This window comes from Chenopodium quinoa, unplaced genomic scaffold, assembly GCF_001683475.1.
Source record: "Chenopodium quinoa cultivar QQ74 unplaced genomic scaffold, ASM168347v1, whole genome shotgun sequence".
NCBI lineage: Eukaryota > Viridiplantae > Streptophyta > Magnoliopsida > Caryophyllales > Amaranthaceae > Chenopodium > Chenopodium quinoa.
The window spans coordinates 554859-579870 of NW_018743204.1; the positions used below are offsets into that span (position 1 = coordinate 554859).

General features: G+C 39.1%; 1 long non-coding RNA gene across 1 annotated transcript; it reads left to right on the forward strand.

The window, feature by feature from the left end:
• Positions 1-1669: 1669 nt before the first annotated feature.
• Positions 1670-22463, forward strand: LOC110733820. The gene is made up of 4 exons (XR_002513677.1): positions 1670-1837; positions 2059-2140; positions 2748-2818; positions 22282-22463. It is a non-coding gene; the product is annotated as an uncharacterized LOC110733820 (long non-coding RNA).
• Positions 22464-25012: the final 2549 nt, after the last annotated feature.

A 25012-nucleotide genomic window follows, 5' to 3' on the forward strand; every position in this document is an offset into this window, starting at 1 on the left:
GCCACATGTCAACCATATATTCGTCCTCCATGGACCAATTGCGACACGACACGTGTCCATTCATGCCAAAAGGATAAATCAGCCAACAAGGCCCAATCTTTGGGAAGCCCAGTCAGCCCTAGGTTTAACCTAAACCTAGTATTGGCACGCATCCCAAGGAATATAAATATGCCCATTAATCCTCATTAAGGGGGATCACGCACATTTAACACTCTCACCTAGAGAGACTAAATTACATTTCCGCATTAATTACTCTTTAATCAAGTACTAACTTGACCGTTGGAGGCGGATCTCCAATCATCCGGAGCATCCGTTTGTTTTGCAGGTACAGGCGTCCGGTTCCAGTCTCGAAATTGTAACTCTCCCGCAGGACATCAAAAAACCCCGAAACAGTTGGTGTAGGTGAATTGGGGGAACAGGGGAGTTGCATGAGTGGTAAGGAGAAAAATGGAGTAAAATAAAACTAATGACGCAATTAAAATAAACATATCAGCTAATTGATGTCTGATATTAGTCAACATTAGGGACATATCAGACATTAATAAAAAAGTATCAACCAACAAAAGGAATATATCAGCCAACAAAAGATATATATCAGCCAACGAGAGGAATATATCAGCCAACAAGAGGTACTTATCAGCCAACAGAAGGAACATATCAGCCAACAAATGAAGCATATTAGCCAATAAAAGGATGTAATCAGCAAACAAAAGTAACAGGTAAACCAACTAAATAAACATATTAGCCAACAAAATGAAACATATAAGCTAACAATTAAATATAATAAAAAAATAAAATTAAATCAAAAAAATAAAACATATCAACCAACAAAAGGAAAATATTAGCCAACACAAAACCATATCAGCCAACAAATGAAACATATCAGCCAACAAGTGAAATATATCAGCCAAGTCTGCCGCACGCAAATTTTCGTACGGCAGTCCACACCGAATACCTTCTCTTGCGATTAATACGAAATGGAGGGAGTAAAACATACCCTCAAAATTCTCCAAAACACTTTTACCTTTTATGTGTTATTTATATATTTTTTCAACTTTACCTGATTTTTTTTTTTTTTTTTTTACATAAAAAGCAATCTATTAGACATATAATTCAATCTTAACCTACAAATAAAAGCGAAGCATTGTTAACATTATATGATGATATAAAACAAGAGATTAAAAGTAAGTTTTTATTTTTTTAAAACAATATCTTTCGTAATAGATAAAATCAAACATTATTAAATGGATGAAAGAAATAAAATTTTCCTTGAATTTGACAGCAATAGAACCATCGAGTTTCAATGTATTTTAAGGGATTGAATCATGCAAGGAGTAGTTATTAAAGAAAAAAGTGAAATTTCAAAACATCATAACAATTAAGATTTGTATAAGAAGCCAATAATAGTTAATTGAACAAAAATCAACATTGAAAGGGAGGGGTGGGGTTGACATAGAACTACAAAGTGTAGTTAAATGGTATGATATGACATTATATAACTCAAGGGTTGCATTTGAAATTTTTATTCTACTACTATTATTATTTTTTAAATTTTCATTAGCATATTACCATTATAGTATGAGGCATGATGGACCACTACCAGATATGGACTCTCATGTCCAATACCTAGGGGTATAATCGTAATTTGACATATATTAGGACAGTAAATCATTAAAAGTTACCAAATGGGCAGGCTGTAAATATTTAGTTTCTCTCTCCTCCAAAACGCTCCCGGAAACGCTCTCAATTTCGAAACAAATTGTGGGTGGTAACACTGCTCATAAACCCGGTGAAGCTACCAAATTATGAGTGGTAACTCAAACTTTGCTAATGTCAGGTAATGTTACTGTACGAAATCAGTGTTTTTAATTTTGGGGTTTTGAGAGGGTATTCAATTTAGGGATTTCGAAAGTATATTCAACTTATGGTTTTCAATTTAGGGATTTTGATATAGTATTTGGAAAAGGGCTTTCATTTTATGGATTTTGGTATAGCATTTAAGTATTAATCGTTTTTGCGAATTAAGTATTAAGGGGTTTGCGATTTTGCCTTAATAAGGTCGCGGTCGAGGTGGAGGATATAGAGGTGGAAGGCCGCCGAGTCGAGGCTGCTTAGGTGGTCGAGGGTTGCCGGAAGAAAGGTTTGTCTCGATCTTTTCTTTTTAAACATAATCAATTGTAGAACCCCTGTAAATTATAAGGACTTAATTCCAAGCTACCACTGTTTTTTGCTAGAAATTTATTGAAGACCTCAAATTTCAATTTTCGATTCCGAATGTAGAAATTTATTGAAGAGTAAGCTCTGATATTTCCTCAAAAAAAAAAAAAAAAAAAAAAAAAAAAAACTCTGATATATTACTTAAATTTCATTTCTAAAATGACTATCCATATTGAAACTTCAAGGCAAAATTTGTTCACCGTAGTCTGCAATGACTGTTTGTCTTCGAGGACATCAAGTTTTAAGAGACTTGAATGGTTTAAGAAGAGTACTCATTCATCAAGAACTGCAGAAACAGATCAAATTTCAGTAATGGGTGTTCAATTTTTTTATTTTTTTTTATTTTTTTTTTGAAGTTTACAAAATCACAAGCCAGAAAAAAATAGGCCTTGATAAATCACCTTCTTTTGACACTCTAGTACAAGAGTGTGATCCTACTAATGCTCCACGTAACATGAGTTGGAATGGATTAATTCACAAGTCTCTGCTTGCAATCACTCTGCCTGAACATGCAGTTTTGTTTTCTCCAGGCAGGTTTCTGAGCTTGATGCTGCTGCAGTTTAGATGCAAATTGTGGTGGTGGTGTTGTTGAGGGGTTATGGTTAGTATAAAAAGCAATACTAGTATATTATATGATCAACTTTTTATATGCTGATATAAAATTATGTGCATATTTGATTAATCTGTTGTATTTGAATACTTTGTGTATATAAAGGAATATCGTTGTTATTGTTTCTTGATTGATTTACATAAAGATGTACAGCAGAATATATATAGTAGTACATAAGTATATATGATAAGTACAAAATATAAATGTTGGGTTTCGAAGAGTCCGACTCTACGCGGAAGAGAAACCCGTCCAAGACCCGCATACTAATTAAAACGACTAAGCATGTAATTACAAATAAAACAACAATTAATAGAGAGAAGGAAAAGATATTCTTACCCTTGGCGCGTGCTTCGCTCGAATCCCGAGCTCTTACTTCAAAACTCGAACCCCGCAAATGCGAAGGTCCCTGACGACTCGTACTCACGAACCCGACCCGAACGATCCAAGTTACGAAGGTTAGTCAAGACCCGACCAATAAAAAGCTAGAGTTTTACGAACTTAAGGTTTTCTCACTTTTCTAAGGAGATGCCTTTTTAGTTCCACTCAAGTGTTCTTCCCAAATCCCAAAACCTTGGTAATTATAGGGAAATAAACCTTGAATTCCCTCTCTCAATCAATGTGGGAGATTTGCAATTTCCCCATTTTATTTTAATTAAAATAAAAATAAAATTGCAATTCCATCAATAAATTACAAGTGTCCAAGTGGCTGGCTGGCAAGGCTGCCAGCTGGCGCCTAGCACCAAGGCTGGGCAGCCTGCCAGCCAACCAGCCCACACGCACAGCCAACCGCAAGCATATGCAGCAAGCCAGTTTATGCGTGCTGCTAGCGAGCTACGCATGCTGGGCGCTGGTGCTAGGCGAGGCATTGCGAGCTGCTTGGTGCGTCAATGCTGGGCGCTGCTATGTGAAGCACACACACAACCCAGCACGCTGCTGGCTGGTGTATGGTGCTGGCGATGCTATGCTAGCATCGCAAGCGCCTAGCATGCTAGCAAGGCCTAACCTTGCGATGGCTGGGCGCATGGCATGCTAGCACACACGCAAGGCTGCGATGCTTGCGGTGGCTAGCTAGCATGCTAGGCTTGCGGCTAGCATTGCGATGCACATGCTAGCTCGAGATAGCCTAGCCCTCGCATGGCTAGGCCAATGCGAGGCTACGGCCTAACTCGACTTGCGACGCTTGGTCTCGACGCTCTAAGCTGGATATTCGACGTCTTTGTTTGTAAAACTTTGACGACTCATCAAATCCTTCGGATTGACTCGTTGTCTCGGATCGATGGTTCGATTGGGTTCAACCCGAAGGGTTAAGTCAAGATTAAGCTGTAATATTAATTGTACATTAATATTACTGATCGGAAGCGGCCTCCACCTAGGCATTCCGATCACTTGACCTTATTGAAGAATTAACTTTCTAATAATTCTGAACCCTCTACCGGAATAATACACTTGTTGGAAGGACACCATTCCTTTCAATAAAAACCTATAAAGATAAGAAGGTAAAACAACATTGAATGAGTAAGGTCCTAATATTATGGGAATGTTGTTGAGTTGATGAGAATGGGCAGCATGCGTGGATAGACTTCATTCCTTAACACGCCCCCTCAAAACGGGCTAGAGAGATGAAACCCCGATTTTGCCGATTAATGTAGTGAAAGTAGACTGCAGGGGCTTCGTGACAGCATCTGCCAATTGATCATTCGTGGATATGTAAGACACACGTAGCTTTCCGGGTTGAACATTTTCTCGAACAAAGTGATAGTCTAACGCCAGGTGCTTCATGCGGGAATGAAATACTGGGTTTGCACTTACGTAAGTAGCTCCGACATTATCACAATATATGACTGGGGTAGAGGACAGGGGGTGGCGAAGCTCATGCAGCAAGTTTTGGACCCAAAGAAGTTCGGAGGGAGCGGCTAATGCCCTGTATTCAGCCTCCGTAGAGGATTTTGCTCTTGTTTTCTGCTTCTTAGAGGACTAGGAGATAGGATTTTTACCAAGATAAACTATGTATGCAGTGGTTGATATAAAATCATCTGTATCCCTAGCCCAGTCGGCATCAGAATACGCATGAAGTGACAAGGGAGTGTCTTTGTGAATGGTGAGTCCCATGGTGGAAGTACCATTAAGATAACGGAGGAGCCGATGTAATGACTGCATGTGAGCATCAGTTGGACGTTGCATGTATTGGGCAAGCTTGTTAACTGAGAACGCAACGTCAGGCCGAGTTAGACTTAGGTATTGTAGGCTGCCTATTAGAGCACGATATTGGGTAATTGGGGTTGGATAGCAAGAGGGGTAGGAGTAGGTTTGGCATGTTCCATATTGGCTTTGGATAGTATGTCGTTGATGTAACAGGTTTGACTTAAAAATAAGCCATTATGGGTGGGCGTGACTTTAACACCTAGGAAGTATGATAAGGTGCCTATGTCTTTTAGGGAGAACCGAGATGATAATGTAGTGATGAAAGACTCCAAAAACTCAGGGACATTGCAAGTGATGATTATATCATCAGCATACACTAAGAGATATACAATGATGTTGTTGACAAAGAGAGTGAAGAGAGAAGGGTCAGAAATTGCGTTGCGGAAGCCAAGTTGGAGTAGGTGATAGGCCGTCGTCGAGCCTACCAAAGATAATAACTCCTATCTTGGTCTCACTAACAATAGTAAGGGTAAGAAAAGGGTCGAACCCAAGAGAGGCGTTGAATCAACCACCGAATACTACCGTTTAAATAAGCTAAATGAATTCTAAATTGGGTTGGTTTTGAGTAACTTTTTCTAATTCAATTCAACTAAAGCTAAGAGGAGATTAACAATATTAAGAGGAATCTAGGGCTCGGGTTATACCACTCAATTTCATCACAAATCACAATTAGCATGCAACAATCAAGGTAAATTAATGGGATAAATTAGGGGAAGTCATCTAAAGCACCCAACTACTCTCTCAAGCTAGAGGGATTACTTGAATCATGAATACAACCTACTCTCGTGGTTACATAGCATAAAACAAGTGTTAAAGCATAATCACGATGACATAAACATTCCCTTGACCGGTAATCCCTATTCTCATGGCATTTCGGGTCAATCAAGCATAAGGGAGCTAACTCAAGTTCATCTCTCGATCCTTCGTTGAGAAAGCTTGGATAAATAGTTCTAGCAATGGCCATATACAAGAACTAAGCAATTAAACCACTTAAGCTCAACTAATTAACATCCCACAACAACCAAATTAGCACATGCAACAAGTAATTAGTGACTACATTGAGGGTTTTGCCCAAACTCTAGAATTTAGACTACTCAATCCATGGGGGTTAAAGCAATTAAAGATTTCAAGCAATTCATGAACAAGTTTAAACTAAGGATTAAGCTAATTAACAATCCAAAACATGCAAGAATTAAGCAAGTAATCAACAACAAAGTAAAGAGAAGTAGAAAAGATGAGTAAGAAATGGTTACTATGAAGCTTCAAAGTGAGCAACAATGGTGGATTTTGTCTTCTACAATGATTGAATTTGAATGCTTCAAAGCTAAAAATTAAGAACTAACTAATGATTTGAGAATTTAATGTTCTAAGACTACAAACTAAGAGGAAAGCTCTAAAAAAAACTGCCTTTTTTTAACAAATGAGCTCTAAAAGGGTATTTATATGACCCCCAAATAAAAAGGACGGAGAAAACAAGTAAGGAGTTCGACTGCAGGTCTGCACGGACGTGCCAGATTCGGCACGGACGTGCAAGCATAAGCACGGTCGTGCCAGATTCGGCACGGACGTGCAGAGGGGACAGAATTGAGGCAGAACGTACTGCTAAGAATCGAGCAGCTCCGCACGGACGTGCAGATATTGGCACAGACGTGCAGCTACATCTGCACGGACGTGCTTAATTTGGCACGTCCGTGGAGGCCTCGGCAGAATGTTCTAAGTTTCTGGATCACTCCTGCACGGACGTGCAAGGTCTGGCACGGCCGTGCAGCCTCTTCTGCACGGACGTGCCAGATTAAGCACGGCCGTGCAGGCCTTGGCAGCTTGCTGAAACTTTCTGGAACCTCCTGCACGGACGTGCAAGGTCTGGCACGGCTGAGCAGGGTCTTCTAAGCCCCTTTTTTCATCTTTTCTTCTATATTGCTCCTTTCCTTGGCTTCTTTCAACCATCTTCTTGCTTCTAACCTCGGCTTTGTATCCATGGGCTCCATTTGGTCGTTCTTTTGAACCTAGAATCTCAACAAAAACACCAACAACCCGTAAAGCATAGGATACACAAAAATTGCATAATAATAGAGTAAAAATGAACCAAAACGCAATTTTTATTAAGTAAACTAGGTTCAAAACACCCTAAAATCATATCAAATAGCAAGTTATCAAATCCCCCCAAGCTAAGCTTTTGCTCGTCCTCGAGCAAAACAAACATGTCAAACTAAAGGAGGAAAACAATTTGCTAATTATCAATCCAAGGAGAGGCAACAAGGGGGAAGCATACATAAACAAATCCGCATGGTGACAATCATCATCACTTTTAGCACAAGTGAGAAGCAATTTAAACCTCTAAGTCGCCTTAGAGGACGAGTTTTTATCTCGTGAGGGTTTCCAATGAGTTTGCCCCACAACTCACGCAATCCACAACACATCGCCAAAAATCGCACAAGTTCAATTTTTCGCCCAAGTCAACTCATCGGGATATGAGGCACAAGCAAGACAAGTGAACGACTTTCAAGAATTACCGATCATACAAATGTACACATGAGTTGGGGGTAGAGAGGAGAACTAAACAAGGTTGCACTAGGATACTTCCTTTGGCCTTTTACTAGTTCATTAGAGCACACCTAGATATTCCAAAGTTGTAATGAGCCCTCTTTCGGTTATAAAATCTCAAAATGCTAGTCCACCTCCCAAAATGCACACCCAAGGCCCCTTAATTACACTCTAACTCGGGAATTTTACAAGAAACAATAAACAACATATTCGACAATGTGTGGGAGGCATCCACAAGTTGACCTCTAAAGAAAAGAAAATCAAAATTTTGAGAATTTTTGGGGGAGTTTTTGTTCTCCCTTTTTTTCTATTTTTTTTTATTTTTTTTAAACATTATTGCCCTCGCCTCTTTTAACTGTGAGCGGCTCTTTCTTTATTCGAAACGTGTGGCTTATTATGCCACTTATTACACATAATACAAGTAGAGCTAATTCCTTAATAGAGTTTCATTTCGGGGAGGAGAGGAGGCGCATTAAGGGCACAAGGGATCGCAATTTGACTCAAACATATCCTACTTTGGGCAAATTTAACAATATCCTATGCTAGACGTGCAATTGAGCATTCATCGACTTTCATTTCATATACATTAATGCAACCGGGATTAATAGACCTCTAAATGACTCCAACTCTTGCATACACCCTTCTAAAAGAACTTTTACTCATCACTCAAGAGTCAAGCAAGCAAAACATATTAGCGTCGTCATTTGAGTTTCATCCTTGGGAAATTTTTTCATTTTTCAATATTTTTTTCGTTTTTCGTTTTTCGATTTTTTTTTTTTTTTTTTTTTTGAGTAAGAAATGAAAATTACAGCATTAGGCTAGCTAAACTAAGCATAAAAATAATAATAAAAAAAACTATACATCTAAATGAAGAGATAAGAGAGGTATTCACAAGATAAGAAATTTGGATTTAGGGTATTGGATTTCAAAGGGAGCAAATTTGGATTTAAAGGATTTGGATGTTAGGGAAGAAGAGAATGGGAATAAACAACATGCAAACTCAATCATGGAAACACGAAAACACAACACGAACCAATGACACATGAGAGAACACTCCCCCCCAAGCTATCATAAACATTGTCCCCAATGTTAAAGCAATGCAAGCACAAAGAGAAGGGGAGGAAGAAACTAACTCATTGGTTCGGGCCCCCTTGGGAGCTTGAGCCCCCTGGGTAGAGATGCCGGTACACAGTGCGGAAATCGCCCAATTCCGATCTGAGACTTTCGAAACTTATTCTCATATTGTCAAAAGAAGTCCTCATGTCTTCGTTTGATTTCCTCAAGGTCTCGAATTCGGTGGTCATGCGGGAAAAATTCGCATTCATGTTGGCTACTTGCTGCCCAAAAGAGAGGTATGGGTTATTTTCACCCACACCTTGATCTTGGTAACCCTCTTGGTCCCTTTGTTGGAACTCGTGTTGTTGATGAAATTGTTGTTGCTGAAATTGTTGATGATGTTGATGTTGATGTTGTTGAAATTGTTGATGATGTTGTTGCTGTTGTTGTTGTTGTTGGAATTGTTCCTCACCGCCTTGGGCTTGGTCATCTTCTCCACCCGGAATCCACTCAAAATCCGGCTCAAAGACCCAATTCTCGGGGTCGTAAATAACCGTGGCTTCCGGATTTGGCAAAGTTGCATAGGGGCGCCTACTTACCATCCACGTGTAGGTCCTACCCTCTTCATCTTCCTCCAACCAATGCATAGCCTTGAGGGAGCGGATGTCAAGTGTCGTTGGCCCGGGAATGATTTCCAAATCTGCAAAATTAAGATCAAGAAAAGCAGCAATAATAGTGATCATCCCCCCAATTGTTATCACTCCACTCCCCGAGGATACATCATCTAGGTGGTCTACAAGCCAAGCCCGTAAGTTCAACCTCTCGTCACCCTCACTCAAGTGCCAAAGAAAAAGCAACTCACGGTTAGAAACTACACCCGAACTATCTCCCCTAGCAAAAATAGTATTAGCTATTAGGCGCTGGGATAGTCTAAAAGCGGGGTGTACTATGGCCGTGGCCTTGTCGGTCCTAGGATCTCTAGTAAATAGGCCGGTGATTTTTCTCCAAAAAGATCTCGGGTTATGCTTTCGGGAAGGCTTATCCTTAGGTCCGAATTTGCCATCCGTTGGCCACCCAAATGCTTGATTTACTTGTTCTATGGTCATCTTGTGATGGGTGTTCACCAATTGGAAGGTCAGGTAACGGGGGTTGTTGCGGTTATCTCGGTGGACATATAGTGAGGAGAGGAATTCTAAGGTAAGCCGTTTATAGGTGTTAGCATGCATTTCTAACCAATTTGGGACACCGGTTTGAAAAAAAAGTTGTCTCACATCATTCTCTACACCTAAGGCTTCGGCTACCTCATGGTTGTAAAATTTCGTTGGCCGAATTCTTCTCCTACTAATTCTTAGGTAGTTGTCCATGAAATCCGAATTATTAAAGACAATACCTAAGGTGTCCACTTGTGGTGGTTCGACGGTTGATGGAGGTGGAGGGTTTCTAAGCCTAGCGGATGAGGTGTTTCTTGGTTGGTTTCTTCTTGACATGATCAAATTTTTTTTTTAGAACACTTCAAGCAAGCACAACACCTAATGAACAAGTATTTGAACACACAAGGCTCTAAGTCTTCCACCTAACCAACACACAACAAGAACAAGCCCGAAAATTGGAAATTACCAACAATGATCTTATCAATTCAAACAATCAAACACCAAAATTGTCAATGTGCACAATTTACCAACAACAATTCAACAATCCAACACCAAAAGCATCCATACTCACACAAACCTATCACCAACCAAAATTTCAATGCTCACAATTCACCCAAATTTTTTTTTCTTTTATACAACTAAACTAACAACAATCACAATTACTTAACAAAATGCCAACAATTTCAACTATTACTACTCATAATATCAACCAACAAGCATTTAAACTATAAAGGAAGAGCTTGAGATTGGAAAGATTATACCAAGAATGTCGTGGGTGTAGAACCCGCAAATGAACCTTTCTAGTACTCCTTGTTGTTGATTGATGGCCCTTGTTCACCCAATTTGCTTAAAGAATCAAAATTCAAGAAACCCCCAAATCAATTTTGAAAGTTAGGGTTTGAGAAAATTTTGGTACTTTGGGGTTTTGATGGTGAAAAGGGGTAGTAATTTGTGAAGAATGTTGAAAGAGGAGTGAAATTTGTAGTTTAGAGTTGGGATTTAAGTGAAAAATGGAGTTTGAAGGGTGAGAAATAGGAGTAGTATGAAGTATGGAGTATGGAGGAGGAAGGAGTGTTTGAGTGTGAAAGAGGAGTGAGAATTGTGAGTATGGGGGGGGGGGTCTTTGCTATAATAATTTTTTTTTTTTTTTTAGTAGAAACTGTCATATTGCTGTGCAGGTTGAATCTGCACGGACGTGCAGATTCCTGGCAGAATGGCAATCTGTTCTGTCTTCGAGTGCACGGACGTGCAGTGGTTGGCACGGACGTGCCGATTTTTGGCACGGACGTGCTTATTTTTGGCACGGACGTGCGAAGCTTCAGATTTCACCAGTCAGGTTCTGCCTTCGTCTGCACGGACGTGCGATGTTCTGCACGTCCGTGCATACCTGATGGTGCACGATTTCTTCTTCTTTCCCCCCCCCCTTTTTTTTTTTTTTTTTTTTTATAGATACCTACAAAACCAAAAAAAATAATATATATATATATATATATAAATAAAAGAAAAAGGGGTAATAATAATAAAAATAAAACAAATGAAATAATAATAATTGAGGGGGAGTGAGGAACTCGGGTTGCCTCCCGGTAGCGCTTCTTTAACGTCACTAGCTTGACGACATTGCGGGATCAAATGTTAGTGAGGAATATCGAACTCATCAAGGTGAACAACTTTTGCCTCTTCATTCACAAAACCGTCAAAGTACGCTTTTAGCCTTTGGCCATTTACTTTGAACGGTTCACCATTCTCTTTGGCAATTTCGATTGCACCATATGGGAACACCTTCTTGACGGTAAAAGGTCCACTCCATCTTGATTTTAGCTTACCCGGAAACAACTTCAACCGGGAATTGAATAGTAGGACCTTGTCACCCTCCTTGAACTCTCTTTTGTTGATATGCTTGTCATGCCAAGCCTTGGTCTTTTCCTTGTAGATCCGTGCATTCTCATATGCATCCAATCTTAGCTCTTCCAAGGCATGGAGGTCAAGTAACCTCTTTTCACCGGCACTTTGAAGGTCAAAGTTCAACGTTTTAATAGCCCAATGAGCACGATGCTCAAGTTCTACCGGTAAATGGCATGATTTCCCATATACTAGCTTGTAAGGGGTGGTGCCAATGGGAGTCTTGAATGCGGTGCGGTAGGCCCATAGAGCATCATCTAGCTTCGTAGACCAATCCTTTCTAGACCTATCCACCGTCTTCTCTAAGATCACCTTTATCTCCCGGTTTGAAATTTCGGCTTGACCACTTGTTTGAGGTTGGTAAGCCAATGACACCTTGTGCCTCACACCGTACTTCTGAAGAAGAGCTTGGAAGGACCGCTTTGCAAAATGCGAACCTCCATCACTAATGACGGCACGTGGCACCCCAAACCTCGGAAAAATGACCTTCTTGAAGAGTTTGACCACCACCTTAGCATCATTAGTAGGAGATGCAACCGCTTCTACCCACTTTGACACGTAATCGACGGCCACAAGAATGAATTTATTCCCAAAAGAGGTTGGGAAAGGCCCCATAAAATCTATGCCCCATACATCAAAAATCTCCAACTCAAGAATGTTGTTCAATGGCATTTCACTTGTTCTTGAAATATTGCCGGTTCTTTGACACCGGTCACAAGATTTCACTACACCCCACACATCTTTGAACATGGAAGGCCAATAGAAACCACATTGTAAGATCTTTGCCAAAGTTTTGTTAGCACTCATATGTCCTCCACAAGGTGATGAGTGACACATTGTGATAACACTTTCAATTTCATCATCCAGGACACACCTTCTAAAAAGGCCATCAACACCTTGTTTAAAGAGCATGGGGTCGTCCCAAAAGTATTGGCGAATATCATGAAGAATCTTCCTTTTTTGTTGATAGGTGAGGTCGGGAGGAAGAATAGAGCAAGACAAGTAGTTTGCAATGTCCGCAAACCATGGTGCCGGTACTTGAAGGATAGCAAATAGTCGATCATCTGGAAATGAATCATCAATTGGCAAGTTATCAAGATCACCTACAAAGATAGGCAACCGTGAAAGATGATCGGCCATAACATTTTCGGCACCCTTCTTGTCTCTAATCTCAATATCATAATCTTGCAAGAGCAAGACCCACCGTATCAATCTTGTCTTAGGTTCCTTCTTAGACAAGAGGTACTTCAAGGCCGCATGATCGGTGAAGACTATGACTTTAGAGCCTAACAAGTAGGACCTAAACTTCTCAATTGCATGAACAATGGCTAAAAACTCCTTTTCCGTGGTTGTGTAATTCCTTTGTGCCTCATCCAATGTTTTGCTAGTATAATAGATAGCATGGAGCTTCTTGTCCTTCCTTTGTCCAAGAACAGACCCAATGGCGAAATCCGAAGCATCGCACATAAGCTCGAAAGGAAGTTCCCAATTAGGGGGTTGAATTATAGGAGCCGAAATCAAGGCCTCCTTCAACCTATCAAATGCTAGCAAACACAAAAGGGGCATCTTTTACCAACAATTGAGTGAGCGGCTTTGCGATTTTTGAAAAATCCTTTATGAACCGGCGGTAAAAACCCGCATGTCCAAGAAAGCTCCTTATCCCCTTCACATTTGTAGGGGGTGGGAGGCGCTCAATTACTTCAATCTTGGTACGATCTACCTCAATGCCCCTACTAGAAATCACATGACCAAGAACAATTCCCTCCTCTACCATGAAATGACATTTCTCCCAATTCAAAACTAAGTTCACCTCTTGACATCTTTTTAACACTTTAATCAAGTTTGAAAGACAAGTGTCAAAAGATGAACCAAAAACAGAAAAGTCATCCATGAATACCTCAATTGATGATTCAAGCATGTCGGAAAAAATAGACATCATACACCTTTGAAATGTGGAAGGTGCATTACAAAGCCCAAATGGCATTCTTCGATATGCGAAGGTGCCAAAAGGACATGTGAATGTAGTCTTTTCTTGGTCCTCGGGGTGGATTGGAATTTGAAAGAATCCCGAGTATCCATCCAAGAAACAATAATGACTATGTGATGCTAGTCTTTCCAATATTTGATCAATGAAGGGGAGTGGGAAGTGGTCTTTCCGGGTGGATTTATTCAATTTTCAATAATCAATGCACATCCTCCACCCGGTGACCGACCTCGTAGAAATGGTCTCACCCTTATCATTTTTGATGATGGTCATGCCTCCCTTTTTAGGCACAACTTGAACCGGGCTAACCCACTTACTATCGGAGATAGGGTAGATTATGCCCGCCTCAAGAAATTTTAAAACTTCCTTTTTTACCACTTCCTTCATATTGGGATTGAGCCTTCTTTGGTGCTCAATCGAGGAAGCATGATCATCATCAAGTAGAATTTTATGCATGCATATGGTGGACTTATCCCCTTAATGTCATCAATTTTGTACCCAATGACATCTCTATACTTCCTTAAAACAACTAGGAGTTTCTCAAGAGAGGTGTCATCGAGCTTAGCATTGACAATAACGGGATAATTCTCACTATCATCAAGAAAAGCATATTTAAGTAGAGGGGGAAGGGGTTTAAGTTCAACCTTAGGAGGAGGTGTAGTCCTCTCCTCTTTTGCCTCCACGTTAAGCACTTCAAATTTTATCACCTCGTGGGCCAAAGGTTGGTTGAGCAAGAGATCATACCCCTTTGCTTCTTCACCCTCCTCAACTAAGCTTCCCGTTAAGGTAGCTTGTAAAGGATCTCTTTCATACAATCTTTCTCGGAACTCTTCTAAGTCCCTCTCCAATGTGTCAATTCTATGAACTTCATCAATCAATGGCTTTTTTAAAGTTTGTGAGAATGAAAATGAAATTTTCTCATCTCCCACATTCAAAGTCAATCTTCCTTCCTTCATATCAATCACCACTCCCGCGGTGTTCAAAAATGGTCTCCCCAAAATGAGGGGTACTCTTGAATATTCTTCCATCTCCATTACTACAAAATCACATGGCACAAATACTCTTCCAACTTGAACCGGCACATCTTCAAGAATCCCCAAAGGTAGCCTAACCGTGCGGTCGGCTAGTTGTACGGACATTCTTGTTGGTTTCAAGTCTCTAACTTTCAAGGTCTTTGCAATAGAATAGGGCATCAAGCTCACACTTGCCCCAAGATCACATAAAGCATCCATAGCTTCCAAATCTCCAATCTTCACCGGTATTGCATAGCTACCGGGGTCACCAAGCTTTTGGGGAAGCTTGTTTTGAATGATTGCACTCACCTCCTTAGGAAGGGAGATGGTTGCACTCTCTTCAAGCCTACTCTTGTTGGATAGAAGATCCTTCAAAAATTTTGCATAGGTAGGCATTTGTGACATAGCATGAAGAAAGGGGATGTTCACTTGAAGTCCTCTCATGACTTCAAGAAATTTTGAAAACTTCTCATTCAACTTCTTCTCTACAATTCTATGAGGAAACGGAATGGGGGGCTTATATACTCTCATAGGGGGCTTTTCTATTCTTTCTTCATCTCCCTCGTCTTTCTTTGTGGCTCCCTCATCACTCTTTTGCTCTTTTCTCTCAACTTCAACTACTTCATTTTCAAAATCATCCTCACTTTTAACCACAACTCCCTCATCTCTCTTTTGTGGCTCCTCTTCACTCATAACCGGGCCCTCATAACCCCTTCCCGATCTCAAAGTGATAGCCTTAGCTTGCTCCTTTGGGTTCACTACCGTTGAGCTTGGAAAGTGACCACTAGGATTGGAGGATGAACTTCCAACTTGTTGTGCAATTTGAGCCAATTGGCCCTCCATTATCTTATTATGTGGTTGGAGTTGTTGGATGTTTGCATTTATCTCCGCATTGTTCCTTATTTGTTGAGTCATGAAAGTTTCAAGAACGGATTCAAGGCTAGTCTTTTGAGGAGGTGGAGGATGAGGAGCGGGTTGGTTATATTGTGATCTTTGGTGGTTTTGATCCCTTTGGTTGGGATGGCGATATGGAGCTTGTTGGTTTTGAGATTGAGATTGGTTGTAGTGGTTTTGAAGTTGGGTTTGATTTTGGTTGTAGTTATTTTGTGGGGGGCCTTGGTTGTATTGCTTCCATCCCGTGTTTTGTTAGGGCTTCCAACTTTGATTGTGGGATTGGGAGTATTGTTCATTCCTTTGCCCAATTGCCGCCGCTTGCTCTTGATTCGTTGAGTTGCAATAAGAGGACAAATGATCATTTCCTCCACAAGTCTCACAAGACATGACTTGCGAGGAAGAGCTTGAGGGTGTGAGGGTGGCTTGATCTAGCTTGTGAGCTAGCATATCAAACTTTGATGCAATAAGATCTATTGCACTAAGATCATGAATTCCTCCCTTCTTTGTTTGAGGTTGCCTTCTATCACCTCCACATGCATAATGCTTGGCCACTTCTTCAATCATCTTATATGCATCGTCCACCGATAGCTTTTTGAGGCTACCACCGGCCCCGGAATCAAGGTTGGCCCTTGAAATAGGAGTAAGACCGTCATAGAAGCTTTGTACAATGATCCATGATGTAAAACCATGGTGGGGGCATTTCCTTGTGTAATCTTTGAAACGCTCCCAAGCTTCACTCAATGTTTCATCAATGTCTTGATTGAAATTGGTGATCTTTCTTCTTAATTCGGCGGTCTTTTCCGGAGGACAATACTTTCCAAGAAAGGCTCTAGTGACTTCGTCCCATGTACTCAATGATCCCTCTTCAACCGTTCTCAACCAATGCTTTGCTTTGTCTCGAAGGGAGAATTGAAACATGTGCATCCGAAAAAACTCTTCCGAAATGTTGTTTTGCTTGATAGTTGTACACAATTCAAGAAAGTTGTCCAAATGAGCAAAAGGACACTCATAAGGACTACATCCGAATTAGGTGAAAGTTCAAAGTTGTTTGCATTTGTGGTGGGAAGACGTATGCCACTCCGAAGTTGGAATGCGTTGGGGTGGTCATAGTCTCTTAACAATGGTTGAGGAGGATTCTCTCCCATGTTATCTTCTTCGTTAGTTTCAAAAACCTCTTCCGGATCGGAATCCGAATATACAATGGAAAACTCGGGTGTGCCTTGCAAGAGTCTCCTCACGTTTCTCAAAGTCCTATTTAGCTCTGGATCAACGGGAATAAGCGGTGATTGCTTACTCTTTCGTGTCATGCAAAGTCAAACAAAGCTAAGAAAAACGTTAGCAATGACTATCGCAAGTTAAACACACATAAACAAAAATTAAGGTAAGAAAACTACTATACATATACACACATCTAGTCTCATTCAACAATAATACATTCAATGTGACTTTGCCTCCCCGGCAACGGCGCCAAAATTTGATAGGCCGTCGTCGAGCCTACCAAAGATAATAACTCCTATCTTGGTCTCACTAACAATAGTAAGGGTAAGAAAAGGGTCGAACCCAAGAGAGGCGTTGAATCAACCACCGAGTACTACCGTTTAAATAAGCTAAATGAATTCTAAATTGGGTTGGTTTTGAGTAACTTTTTCTAATTCAATTCAACTAAAGCTAAGAGGAGATTAACAATATTAAGAGGAATCTAGGGCTCGGGTTATACCACTCAATTTCATCACAAATCACAATTAGCATGCAACAATCAAGGTAAATTAATGGGATAAATTAGGGGAAGTCATCTAAAGCACCCAACTACTCTCTCTAGAGGGATTACTTGAATCATGAATACAACCTACTCTCGTGGTTACATAGCATAAAACAAGTGTTAAAGCATAATCACGATGACATAAACATTCCCTTGACAGGTAATCCCTATTCTCATGGCATTTCGGGTCAATCAAGCATAAGGGAGCTAACTCAAGTTCATCTCTCGATCCTTCGTTGAGAAAGCTTGGATAAATAGTTCTAGCAATGGCCATATACAAGAACTAAGCAATTAAACCACTTAAGCTCAACTAATTAACATCCCACAACAACCAAATTAGCACATGCAACAAGTAATTAGTGACTACATTAAGGGTTTTGCCCAAACTCTAGAATTTAGACTACTCACAATCCATGGGGGTTAAAGCAATTAAAGATTTCAAGCAATTCATGAACAAGTTCAAACTAAGAATGAAGCTAATTAACAATCCAAAACATGCAAGAATTAAGCAAGTAATCAACAACAAAGTAAAGAGAAGTAGAAAAGATGAGTAAGAAATGGTTACTATGAAGCTTCAAAGTGAGCAACAATGGTGGATTTTGTCTTCTACAATGATTGAATTTGAATGCTTCAAAGCTAAAAATTAAGAACTAACTAATGATTTGAGAATTTAATGTTCTAAGACTACAAATTAAGAGGAAAGCTCTAAAAAAAACTGCCTTTTTTTAACAAATGAGCTCTAAAGAGGTATTTATATAACCCCCAAATAAAAAGGACGGAGAAAACAAGGAAGGAGTTCGACTGCAGGTCTGCACGGACGTGCCAGATTCGGCACGGACGTGCAAGCATAAGCACGGTCGTGCCAGATTCGGCACGGACGTGCAGAGGGGGCAGAATTGAGGCAGAACGTACTGCTAAGAATCGAGCAGCTCCGCACGGACGTGCAGATATTGGCACGGACGTGCAGATATTGGCACGGACGTGCAGCTACATCTGCACGCACGTCCGTGCAGGCCTTGGCAGAATGTTCTAAGTTTCTGGAGCACTCCTGCACGGACGTGCCAAATTAAGCACGGTTGTGCAGGCCTTGGCAGCTTGCTGAAACTTTCTGGAACCTCCTGCACGGACGTGCAAGGTCTGGCACGGCCGTGCAGGGTCTTCTAAGCCCTTTTTTTCATCTTTTCTTCTATATTGCTCCTTTCCTTGGCTTCTTTCAACCATCTTCTTGCTTCTAACCTCGGCTTTGTATCCATGGGCTCCATTTGGTCGTTCTTTTGAACCTAGAATCTCAACAAAAACACCAACAACCCGTGAAGCATAGGATACACAAAAATTGCATAATAATAGAGTAAAAATGAACCAAAACGCAATTTTTATCAAGTAAAGTAGGTTCAAAACACCCTAAAATCATATCAAATAGCAAGTTATCAGTAGGTGATGGCAAAGTTCGGTGTACCAAGCTCGGGGAGCTTGCTTTAATCCATATAAGGCTTTGTTTAGTTTGCAAACATGCGTAGGAAATTTGGAATGAACAAAGCCAGGGGGTTGGATAGTATAGACATCATCAGTGAGAGTGCCTTGAAGAAAGGCATTTTTTATATCTAATTGTCGTAATGGCCATTCATGAGTGACCGCAAGAGATAGAACTAGTCGGACTGTGGTAGGCTTGATTATGGGGCTGAAGGTTTCCCCATAGTCTATGCCAACTCGTTGTGCTTTATATTGTGTGATTGAACCATCTTTGGCTCGCTTGATTCGGAACACCCATTTACAGCCTACAACGTTTTGGGAAGGAGAGGAAGGAACAAGGGTCCATGTGTTGTTTTTCATGAGCGCATGGATTTCGGTTTCCATGGCTTTCCTCCACACAGGACTCTTTAAGGCTTGTGTTATGTTTTTGGGAAGAGTGGTTTCATGAGCTTCAGCATTTAGGTTAAGTTTGTTTATGGGTTTTCGAATACCATGCTGGAGACGGGTGATGATTTTAAAGAAGGTGGGTGGAGGAAGCGGGGAAGCAGGCTGGGAAGGAGGGGAAGGTGATGGAGAGGAGGAGGAAGTGATGGAGTTTGTGGAATTGGGAGTTGACGGAGAAGGGGAAGGTATGGAAGCAATGGGTGTGGGTGAGTGAGATGGCGTCTGGTGAGCGGTGGAGGAAGAGGACGTTGATGTAGGTAAAATAAGAGAAGAAATGGTGAGTGGTGCCCACTGATCAAGTAATGTATTAGAATCATGTGATGGTTTGGAAGAAACTAAAGGGAAAAATAGTTTCGTTGAATTGAACATGACAGGATACGTAGATGCGCATGCTATCAGGTTTCAAACAATAATACGCATTTTGAGAGGGAAAGTATCCAATGAATACACATGGTTTTTATTTCGGATCAACTTGTGAGATGTATACGGTTTAAGCCAAGGATAGCAGAGACACCCAAAACTGCGAAGTTTTGTGTAGTTCGGTGTTTGGCCAAAATGTTTGAAATATGGGGAGACATTGTTTAAGGTAGGAGTGGGAAGCCGATTTATTAGATAGGCCGTCGTTGAGGCAGCATGGGACCAGAAATGGAGAGGCATATTCACATGAGAAAGAAGGGAGAGGAAGGTCTCAACAATGTGCCTATGACGACGTTTAGAGAGACCATTATGCTCGGGAGTGTGTGGGGGAGTGGTGAGATGAGAAACACCATCAATAGTTAGATGATTTTGGAGAGTGAGATATTCTCCTCCATTATCCGAATAGAGGGTTTTGAGAGGAAGTTGGAAATTTTTTTCCATAAGGGCTTTGTACCGAAGGAAAACAGTTTTTGTGTCTGATTTTTGTTTTAAGTTGTATAGCCAAATATATTTTGAATAGTGATCAACAAAAATCAGATAATACTTAAAATTGTCATGGGAGTAAACAAGAGACGTCCACAAATTAGTGTAAACATATTCTAGAGGAGCATTAGAAGTAATAAAGCTATTCGAAAAAGGAAGTTTGTGACTTTTATTGCAGGCGCAGGAATTACAATCTAAAGTAGAGATGCTAGGTACATTCAATTTATTTGTAGAAATTAGAAGCTTAAAAATATTCCTAGAAGTATGACCTAAACGGTGATGCCAAGCAATAGAGGAAGAGGTGCTCGTGTAAGCCGAAGGAGAGATTAGACGTCCCTTGAAACAACACTTTCGCCGTTGGAAGGTGCTTCAAGAAGAAAGAGTTAGTAGAGAAAGAGACAGAGATGTTATTATCAAGACAAAGTTGAGAGATAGAGATGATAGTTTTAGTCATGGATGGAACAACTAAAACGTTTGTAAGCTTAAGAGAAGAGAGAGAGCAAGAACCAACGTGAGTTATAGGAAGACCCTTACCATCACTAACGATTAGTTCCTCGGTTCCATCATAGGGTGCATGAAGAGATAAATTGTTTAAGTCATTGGTGACATGGTGGGATGCTCCGCTGTCTAATAACCAAGGGGTAGAGGAAGATGAAGCATGAGAAAGCTGAGTGGTGTTGGCCTGCGGTTTAGAGAAGGAATGGGTTGGCTAGCAGTGATGTGGCGAGGAAGGGGAGGGGATGCAGTAGGAAATTGTTGAGTGAAGAGGAGACAATGAGCCACAACATGGCCTTGTTCACGGCACCATTGGCATTTGCCAAGGAAAGGTCTAGGGGTTTTGGACGTGGTTGAAGTTGGGGTGGGAAGTATGCCTTGGGTGGACTGTTTCAAAGAAGAACGTGGTGTATGATTTAGTGGAGGCAGTGAATGTAGTGGCTGGGAGAGAGGGTTCAGCACGGGTTTGGTTTTGGTGAATTGAGAGTTCTTTGTTGATGAGTTTTTCATGCAGCTCCTCAAAGGAGATGGGAGTGTCACAGGCATTAACCGAGTCCACAACAGACTTGTAAGAGTCGTCTAGACCAGCAAGAACCTTGTCTATAAAGTCCTCATCCTTCACCGGTTTACCGAGAACGACAAGGTGATCAGCGCACTCTTTTAAGAGCCGCATGTAATTGGTGATAGAGGAAGTGCCTTTCACTATGCGATTGAATTTGTCCTTCAATTGTTTAATATGGCCACGGGAGGGAAGAACATAGGTTTTGTTTGCCTGGGAGATGAGAGGAACGAGGTTAGGGGATATGGAACCGATGAGGGCACCAAATAGAAGACGATCTTGACGAGTCCAATATATGTACTCGGGGTTTGGGAGTTCAGCCTCATCAGTAACAATGGTGGGAGAAGGACAAGGTAGGTTGCCATCAACATAGTGAAATAGGTCGTGGCCTACTAGAAGTGCTTCAACTTGAAGCCTCTAGGAGAGATAGTTTTGCGGGGTTAGTTTGAGTGCATTATGCATGTTGATGACGATGAAAGGTTTGGATGGAGTGGTTGCATTGTATAGTTCGGAAGAAGAGTTGGTATGAGTGATAGACATGGTGAATGGTTGAAGAAAATAGGCGAAGAGATGTATGGATCAAAAAGCAATCTGATACCATATAAAGGAATATTGTTGTTATTGTTTCTTTGATTGATTTACATAAAGATGTACAGCAGAATATATATAGTAGTACATGAGTATATATGATAAGTACAAAATATAAAAACCTATAAAGATAAGAAGGTAAAACAACATTGAACAAGTAAGCTCCTAATATTATGGGAATGTTGTTGTGTTGATGAGAATGGGCAGCATGCGTGGATAGACTTCATTTTTTAACAGTGTAGGTGGAAGGCATTAGATTTGCTTCACTTAAAGTAATTAAGTGAATAGCCTCTTTCATATTGATCCAAATAAAAAGGACAATTTGATTCAGAAACTTTGCTATGGATTAATTTGTTTGGCTATGTGCCTATGTAGCACATTGTACTAGTTGGTTATAAATTTTATTTATTTTTTATTTTTTTTATTTTTCTTGGATTGCTTATGCAATGCTATGATGAATTGTGAATGATCTTGATCCTAATTGTTAATGTTTAAGGACAAGTTGGATGTCAAGAGTTCAAGACTACACTGCAGCAGGAAGAAAGGAGCTGCCACTAGCACATATTGTGGCTTGATTGTAATCCTAGTTTTAAGCCATTGTAAAAAAACAAATTTGGAATGATATTGTAAAATTACAACTATTTATTAATAATAATCCTATTTTTTATAAGGATCTTGCTAACGAGCGTCTCGGGGCGTTAGATAACAATCAAATATACTTTTTAAAATGGTATCAATTTGGGAATGCATGCTGAAATCACGAGTTGATCGGTATAATTAATGTTTATTTCAAGTTAATATTTCTACTTTTAGTCTTCTTATCTAACACCCTCAGTTCGTTACCTTTTGCCTTTTTATAAATATGTGTTAAGGTATACTAATTGTGTTAAATGAACACAATAACCTTGTCTATAACTTTATCACACGGTATAATCTATAATAACTGTATCAAAATTGAAATAACAGTATGCAATATCAATGGAATTAATAAAGTATAATAACCATGTGTAAAAATATATAGCATAAGATAATAACAGTATTGTAAAGTAAAAATATATTGTGGATATATAACACAAGTATAATTTAATTTAACAAAAGACATTAAATCATAAATACGATAAAAGGAGTGTGTATTAAGTTTTGTCAGCATTGCGGTTAAAAAAGAATGGATAAAGTTTAGTAATAGTTGCCTTTTTTTTTTCTTTTTTTTTTTTTTTTGTTCCATCCGGTTCACTCTCTGGGTTTATTCGGATTCGGGGCTCAATTCTGGGTGGTTAGGTTCTACTCACCTCTCAATTGTTATTGTGGGAGATCGAACACGCGGTCCACTCTACCAAGTGCAGCCCCAATCACCACTTCACCAACAACCAATTGGTACTTATTCTGTTTTTAAATGCTTGCAATCCTTCTTTTAATGAATATGTTACCATACTTGCAAACATAGCCAACTTAATTAATAACATTATTGTTCATGTACTAATAGCTCACTTGATTATACTCCTAACAATCTTTCATCCACATATTAAATGTATTAAATCATTTCAGATCCACTTTTCTTAAATGATTTAGGATAAGTGAGTACATAACACAAGTACCAAAAATCGGAGGTAGAGTCTAATCTAATAAACAAGTAAACTACTACGTAATTAAATGTGTTAAATGAACACAATATCCGTGTCCAAAATTGTATAACAGTATATGAATTGAAATAACAGTATATGAATTGCAATAACAGTATGTAATGTCAACAGAATTAATAATGGAACCATGTATAAAAATTTATAGCAAAATTAAACTATAATAATAGTATGAAATTCACCAAAGAGAAAAATAAGAAATGAAAGGTTATCAAAGAAAATTTTCCAATATTATATATGGACTATTTAATTTAAATAATAGTGTCTTGTTTATATATTTTTCTTTTCGTCAATTTAAACATAAAGTGATGCATTTAATAAAAAAAACACCCCTAAATGGAAAATGATGCATTTAAAAAAAAAATAAGCGAATTGTAAAATAATATACTTAGTTCACATTAATTTATTGTGGACCACTAATGTTAGAGTCACTGTGTTTAAATGTTGCTATTTAAAAAGAAAATCATTATTATTTTATTAAAAAAAGGGTTGTTTATCGAAATTAAAGTAACTCCCTCCGTTCCTTTATTTTTGCTCCATTGTCATTTTTTGGGTCAAACTTTAAAAATTTTGACCATAAATTACCATTAATCTATAAGAAATAATATGATTATGTGAAATATTGTTATCTTCATCTCATTGTATATTTTATTAATATCATTTTTTTACAATTTTCACATGTATGAAAATGAAGATAAATACATTTTAAGACGCATATTACGTTTGGAGACCATGAATTGAAAAATCAAATGGGGCACAAAGTATAGGGGCAAAGGGAGTATTACGTTTAAAATAAAAATCACTGTGTCATAATAAAGGTAATAAGAGATCAATATATTTTATGATGAGAGTTTTCAGATAGTGATTAATATAAATAATAAAGGTCATTATGTTAAAAATGGGTTTGGTTATGTCGAATTTCAAAGGTACTAGTTTTTGGAATAATCAAAGTTGAGATTGTTTGTAGAATAATCAAAGGAGAGATTGTTTTTGGAAGACCAAGCAAAGGTGGGATTGTTTATTTCCATTTTTCTTATTAAATAAAATTTCTATTTTTTTTTTTTGAGAACATTCAATTTAAATAATATAGGGCTTGTTTGGCATCATTTTTTTATTTTTCAGTTTTTTATTTTTTTTTTAAAACAAAAAACCAAAAACGGGAGACAAAAAAGGTGTTTCCACTTTTTTATTGTTAGTTTTTAATAATATCATGATTTTAATAAGTTTGACAACTTTTTGATTCATTATATGACATAAATCAATAAATCATATGATTTTGAAAAACAAAAAACCAAAAAACAGAAAACCACGGTGATGCTAAACGAACCCATAGTTTTGTGTTTACATTATTTTTCTTTTCACCAAGTCCAAGAAATCCTTTGTAGAATTATAAAAATAGAAACACTGGTCAAAGAAAGGTCTATTATTTACCCATATATATTGTTATGTACTTTGTAAAACAGTTCTTTTAATATAATATACTGTTATTGTATGATAAATACGGTTATCAACTATTCAAAATTTTGTTTGATGCGAAGTTATTAAAATTGGAATTCTACTTTGAATCGAAAAGGGCTATCAGAATCGAAT